The sequence below is a fragment of the Grammomys surdaster genome, unplaced genomic scaffold (assembly GCF_004785775.1).
Source record: "Grammomys surdaster isolate TR1022 unplaced genomic scaffold, NIH_TR_1.0 62, whole genome shotgun sequence".
NCBI lineage: Eukaryota > Metazoa > Chordata > Mammalia > Rodentia > Muridae > Grammomys > Grammomys surdaster.
Genome location: NW_021604564.1, coordinates 12,546,192 through 12,552,854, shown reverse-complemented (window position 1 = coordinate 12,552,854; position 6,663 = coordinate 12,546,192). Strand labels below are relative to the sequence as shown.

The window sequence follows — 6,663 nt, the reverse complement described above, 5'->3', positions numbered from 1 at the left end:
ACACTTAAATCTAATTCCTGGGCCAGAGAGAAAGTTTTTTAGGTAAAGTTTGTTGCCAAGACTACTGCCCTGAGTTCAATCCCCAAGACCCACTTGATAGGAGAGAACCAACTCCCAAAAGTTGTCCTCTGACTTCTACATACACATAATGGCATGTGTGTGGCCCTCTACAAGTACACTAAATAAATATAAAATAAATATTTAACTTTCAACTTTTCTTTAAAAATGTGAAGGCATATTTCGTCAAATATTAAGACACTGGACACTAAAAGAGAGGTCAACCCCAGTCATTGGGGTCCAGTGTATCTACTTTTTTTCTTGTGTGCGCTTGTTATTACAAAATCCAAGACATGCTCCTAGTTTTTGTAACTTTGGCACACTGCTCAACAGGAAGATTTCTTGTAGTTCTTAAATGGTTGGAGGAAAAGAATCCACATTTTATGACATTTGTGCATTCCATCATTCTCGAATTTCTGTGTCCACAGACAAAGTCTTGTTAGAAAACAGTCATTCTGTGTCTGAGGCTGCTCTCCCCCTGTGGTGGCAGAGCTGAATATCAGGGACAGAGATCATGTGACCAGTTAAACCTCAAATATGCATCATCTGGCTCCTTGCAGAAAAATGTGTTGGTCCCTCTTTTAAGCACTTCACAAACAAAAGAAGACAATCTACTTTAAAACAAGAGCTAACGAGGATAAACACTATACATCACTTGTAAGATAGGCTAGGGTATTTAAGGGTGGTTGTCAAAGCAAAAAGGGGGCGAGAAATGCAAGCCAGGAGCACAGGGTCAGAAGGATAGCAGGCTGCACTATTAAATTTCATTTTGATGTATTCTCAGAGATAGTTAACATCTCACTTAAGCCTACGACAATCATATTTTCAGTCTAAACACAATTTGCCTGTTACAGGGAAATTACTATAGCCATGCAATCAAGAAAAATCTCCAGGAAGGACTGTAAGCAGAAAGTGAGTTGGGATTTCCAACCAAGAACAGTGGTTGTCTGCAGAGCTGCTTTAGCATTTATGAAGGTTGTGTGGAGAAGCCAATGCTCTGTGCCACTGGGTATGGGTGGGAATGAATACATGTACTTAGGCATGTCTAGGTACATGTGTGTGTGTGTGTATGTATGTGTGTTTGTGTATGTATATGTGTGTATGCATGTGGGTTTGTGTGTACATGTGTGTGTATGTGTCTCTGTGTGTACGTGTTTGTGTGTGAGAGCATGCATGGGTATGTTCTCGAATGCGCTCTTTCTTGTGGATAGAGCAGAGATCATTTTAGGTGTCTTATCTCTCATTGAACTGGATGTTACCTGCTTTAGCTAGTCTTGGAGGCCTGTAAGCCCTAAGATCCATTAGTCTCCACCCCACAATGCCAGGGTTACAGACACCTGCAGCCTTGCCTGACATTTTACATGGATGTTGGGGATTCAAACTCAGGCTCTCATGTTTGCAGAGCAAGGATTATTACCCACTGAGCCAGCTCCCTGGCCCTTCATTGGCACCTTGACCTCAGGCAGACTGAGATTTAATTGTTCCTCTAACCTTTCTCATCTGGATATCTGGGCTGTTTTAAGCAAATTAGAATCAAATGCCCTGTGCCTCAACTTTCCTCCTTTGGAAAGTGGAGGGAGCCCTGTCTTCATCCACTGAGGAATGACATCGTTTCTAATGAGAGCAAAAGAGGCCAGCATGATCCTGGAGAAGTGCTGCAGAAACGTTCGTTTCCTTCCCTCGCTTCTAATCAAATCTTGGTTCTTGGCTCCCAATTAAAGATTTCTGAGAGTTCCCTTTAATCTCCTGTGAGTTTTTGAAAAGCCCAAGGCCAATCCAGACAAAACAAACAGCAAATGACCAGGAGAAATATTCAGTGCCAGGATCCCCACTTCCTCACAGCCCCTGCCCAGAAAGCAATGGCCTGCCTGTGCTGTGTTCCTGCCAGAGTCTTTATTGCACACGTATTTCTTTTTTTATCCCTTTCTGACACCCCTTCCCCACTACCTCCAATACGGCTCTCTCTGTTGATGCCTCTTAAGTCCTTAAGTGTTTCCATGATGCGGTTATCTGGGCCATCCTTCAGTGGTTTCTGGGACATAAAAACAGCTAAATTAAATGTCAGAAGCTACACTTGATAAACTGTACAAATAAATAATTTTCTTCCCCCCCCCTCCCTAGGATACAAAGAATCCACAATAAATTTGAAGCTGCATCCCCCTTAAATTGACCTTATTTCTGGTCATTATTTTGAAATATTTACAAAGTAATTTTATTGTTTAAACTTTCCACCTTCTGTGTTCTTGTGAAATAAAATGGAAATGATTGTACATTTTGGTCCTTTCATTGACATTTAATAATGTTCATATTATGATGTAGAAATTGAAATGCTGTTGTTGCCATAGAAATAAGAAAATTAACGCCAGGCAGTGGTGGCACATGCCTTTAATCCCAGCACTGGGGAGGCAGAGGCAGGCAGATTTCTGAGTTCGAGGCCAGCCTGGTCTACAGAGTGAGTTCTAGGACAGCCAGGGCTACACAAAGAAACCCTGTCTCAAAACACACAAAAAAAAAAAAAGAAAGAAAGAAAGAAAGAAAAAGAAAGTTAACAATATACACTTACAGTCAATGAATGGTTTGTTTTTCATTTTTCTTGTTCTGTGAGGGGCGTTTCATTTGAATGCAATCCCATAGCACATAAATTAAGGGACATTTCTCTCAGGTTTTCTTTATTTCTACCACCAAAGGGGACTCTAAATTTTCATGACACAATTAAAACGTGGAATTGTGGCCTGTGTGGGAAGCATCATCCTCTACCCAGCATCTCTCATTCTTGTTTTTGATCTAATATCAATCCACGTAAGAACTAAGGATGTCCCTTCATTGGTAGAGTGCATGTGTAAGGCATGGGTTTGATCCCTGTCACTCCACAAAATTGGGTGTGAGGGTGACACCTGATATTCTGGAGCACTGCAAGTAGAGGCAGAAGGATCAGGAGTTTAAGGCCATCTCTCCCACATATCGAATTTGAGGTTAGCCTGGGGTACGATGAGACCGAGTCTTAAAAACCCAATCAACAGACCTGTAAGACAGCTCAGCCAGTAAAGACCTTTGTACCAAGCCTGACAACTTGACTTTAATTCCTGGGCCTCACATGGTGGGAGGAGAGAACCAGCTCCCACGTGCAGTCTATCGTCTGCCACATGTGTACTGTTTTAACCCATACATAAATACTTTTAAAAATTACAACACACATAAAAAATTCAACTTTGCAAACAAACAAAAACCATTTTGTAGTTAGAAAGAACCTTGGAGACACATTAGGCTGAGTTCTCAATAAAGCTCCAAGATCTAAGTGGTCGTTATACGCTCATTCCCAAGAAGGCACTCCATGTGGCTATGGACTGACTACAGTAGAGATACTCTTTCTTAGATGGATCAGAAAGGTGTTTCTTAGATTCTCTAGTCTTGGTCTTGTGTCTGTAGCTCTCCACAGCTCAGTGCCAGGGTGGGTTTGAGTCATTGAGCCAGCTTAGTACCATCAGCATGCCTGGGAAGCTGTATAAACTGAGAATAGTGTTGTCTCAGGGAGCTGTCCTGTGAGAATGCTGCTACCCATCACAGTTAGAACAAACAGGTGCTCTGTATCAGAAACTCAACAGGCCTTTGAAATAAACAGGGAAGCTTCCTCCTCTTCCATTTTAAGACAGACTTCAATTTCCCTGTGGTCAAATAGAGATCATCAGAATTGCTAATTCAGTCTTGCTGAAAGAATCAATGGGATTCAATGTACGACGGAAAGTCCAGTGTAGCTTGGATTCTCTAAACAGCCAGATCAATTCTGTTGACCTGATTTCTAGGTCCAGAACCCGTTTGATGCAGAGGAAGAGAACTGACTCTACAAAATGGTCCTACGACGTCCACACATGCACTGTGGCACACGCACCCCTATACACAGCACACAGACTCACCATGTAAGTGTTAGCTCAAGGGTTTGGGCTTCATTCTACACAGTAGTAGATGTCTTCAAACATCAGTCAGTATGGATTCGACTTATTTGAAAACAGACAAGTTCAGAGTAAACATTTTAGACATAACACTTCAGATATAAGACATAAACACCTTCATTTTGCAGATGTGATATCTGTGATGGTGAGAGGCTTCCTGACTTCTTCAAGGGCACAGGGCTGAAACATTGCTATCTAGCAACCCAGTGCAGGTCTCCCAGGCCCAGGGTCTTCAATCACTACACTGTTATCTGCCCCGTAATGGGATGATAAGATTTCTAGTCATGGTCTGGTGATTGCACACGTAGGGACTTAGTATAATGTCTGAGATAATAACACTTGAGCTTTCCCCTCAGTACAGGGCACCCTGCTTATTCATGCACCTACATCTTGCTTTCTTATTTCTGTCCTACTCTGTGCTGAAATAATTTAAGGTGACCCTCGGATGTTTTACCAACAAGCCAGATCTCTGTCTGCTACCACACTCTCTAAGACCTGGACAGTCCCATAGTTGCTTTCTAGAACTGAAGGAAGAAAATCTGGGGGAAAATGTAAACAATTTGAGAACCCTGAACAATATCCAGCTTTTGTGGGATTATATGAAACAGCTCAATAGAACTGCATTGGGTATCAACAGGTTAGTGTTTACCATTCTGGTCACAAAGAAAAGAACAGGCACTTTACTGTGTCTTTGTCTGGGAGAAGTAAAAGGGTTAATTCTCCACCACTGTGTGCTAAAAAAAATGTCTAGTTTACAGACTGGAGCGAATATGGCACCTTCGTTTTAAACAGCCAATTTCCAGTTTTGTGTTGGCTCTTGAAATTCCTGAGCTAGTGACAGGGGCTGGGGCAGGAGAATGGGCTGGGTTACTTACTTTGAATGTGGACATATGGGCTGTGGGAAGGAAACTATTTAAGATGGGGCTTAGGGAGAGGGGGGAAAAGTCGCCTTTCCCCAGCTGAGATTTTTCCAGGATGTCGTCATACAATTTCTAAAACCTCCGCGGAACAGTAGATGGCTCTCATTGGCTGTATGCAAATGATGTGCAAGCACTGGTTTCCTGGCAGAGGAAAACTTACACCAGGGCAAAGATTCAGCCCGAGCCTGGCTCTCTACAATCCTGAAAGAACAGCCATTCTTGACAGGGCAGTTTCAGCCGCTGACATGCCAGGAAGTAATTCCATAATGTCACTCAGGCTGAGGTCTCACCAGTCCTAAGACAAGAAGACACAAGCGCAGTGTGTAAGATTTAAGTTTCACACAGCCTTTAATACAAAGAACAAAAACCATGGGAGGAGCCCAAATTACATCAAACATTGTCACTAGCAATTAAACCCAGCATCAGGAAAGAAAGGGCTTCTGCCAGGAAATTGCAGGCACAACCTGAAGCCCATTTCCTCCCCCATTTTACGATTCTTGCCATGCTCCAGATGTGACACCCAGATAAGACAGTGTGGGGGTCATTAACCTACCTGCAGAAGTCAGCCCATCCTGGAGGTGCAGAGGCCTTTCTGAGGTTTCTGAGGCTGATCTGTGTGTTTCAATGTGTTTCATTTTCTCTAAGAGCAGGCAGATGAGAAAGGTCAGGAGACTTAGGTTAAAAGCCTGGAAATAGACAGGGGCCCCACAGTATGACATCATTTTCTTGCAATGCAATGAAGCAGTGACAATTCCATGAAAAAAAATCAAAACACTGAAGAAGCCGGGGTAGCCACAGCGAGCCCCAGAGTCTGCAGAGGAAGAGCCTGTCCATCTCAGCTCTTGCCTCTTTGTTAATATCCTTGGATAGAAAACTTCAGAAGAGAGGGTAACAGGGATTGGGGGGTTAGGGGAAGAAACTAAAAGAGAACACAATGAGGTAGAGTTTGGGGAGAGATGGTGGAGGAAGAAAATGGAAGGGGGGGGCAAACAGGAGAGGACTCTCCCTAGACCTAGAACGGGGTTCACTACCATTTACTGACTGTCTTGTGGCTGGTCCAAGGTGAAGAAGAAGGGTTAAAACCTGCTTCAGTGTCCAACTGCCAGTCCTGGTGCAGAGCTACATCTCCCCCTTTCTGACTCAAACAACTGTCTTATGACTCTGTTGCGCTGACTTTTCTGGAGATATGTACAGAAAGGCCTATTCACCTGGACAGAGAGGGTAATAGCAAACCAAAGAAACAGAACTATATTAGTCTCTGTACAACTTGCCAACGTCTCCATGGAAGGGTCTCATCTCCCCAGCAACCATTCACTTATATAAGCTCTAGAAAGTGTGGGGAGTCAGCTTCGAACTTGTGTAGTCATCTTGAGTCTTAGAACTTTTCTGTGAGTTTCTTCAGCTGCCTTCCTCCCCTTCCTAAGAAGGGCTGTTTCAAAACAGCGGGAGCAGCTATAAAGGCCTTGTCCTGGGACACAGGTTCGAATGGATGACAAGACTTTCCTAAGTAGCCCTGTGAGTATGTAAGTACTCTCCTTGTGGGGTATACTCAGAAATTTAAGTGTGAGAATTTTCCTGGTTATGAAACTTGGGCAAATCAGCCTCCTGAGTGGGCAGCCCATGAAACATAGAGATCCTTTTGCAGGATTCACAAAAAAGATATCCTCAAGGCACTTGCAGAGGTCATAGGAGGCTCACAGGCTTGGTGAACAGGAGCCCTGAGCTAGGCTTCAGCCTGG

The 6,663-nt window shown here is 43.4% G+C and overlaps 1 non-coding gene across 1 annotated transcript; it reads right to left on the bottom strand.

Annotated features, from left to right (window-relative positions):
• Positions 1 to 233: 233 nt before the first annotated feature.
• Positions 234 to 396, bottom strand: LOC114619414. Its single transcript, XR_003711146.1, has one exon. It is a non-coding gene; the product is annotated as a small nucleolar RNA SNORA81 (small nucleolar RNA).
• Between the last annotated feature and the right edge of the window lie 6,267 nt (positions 397 to 6,663).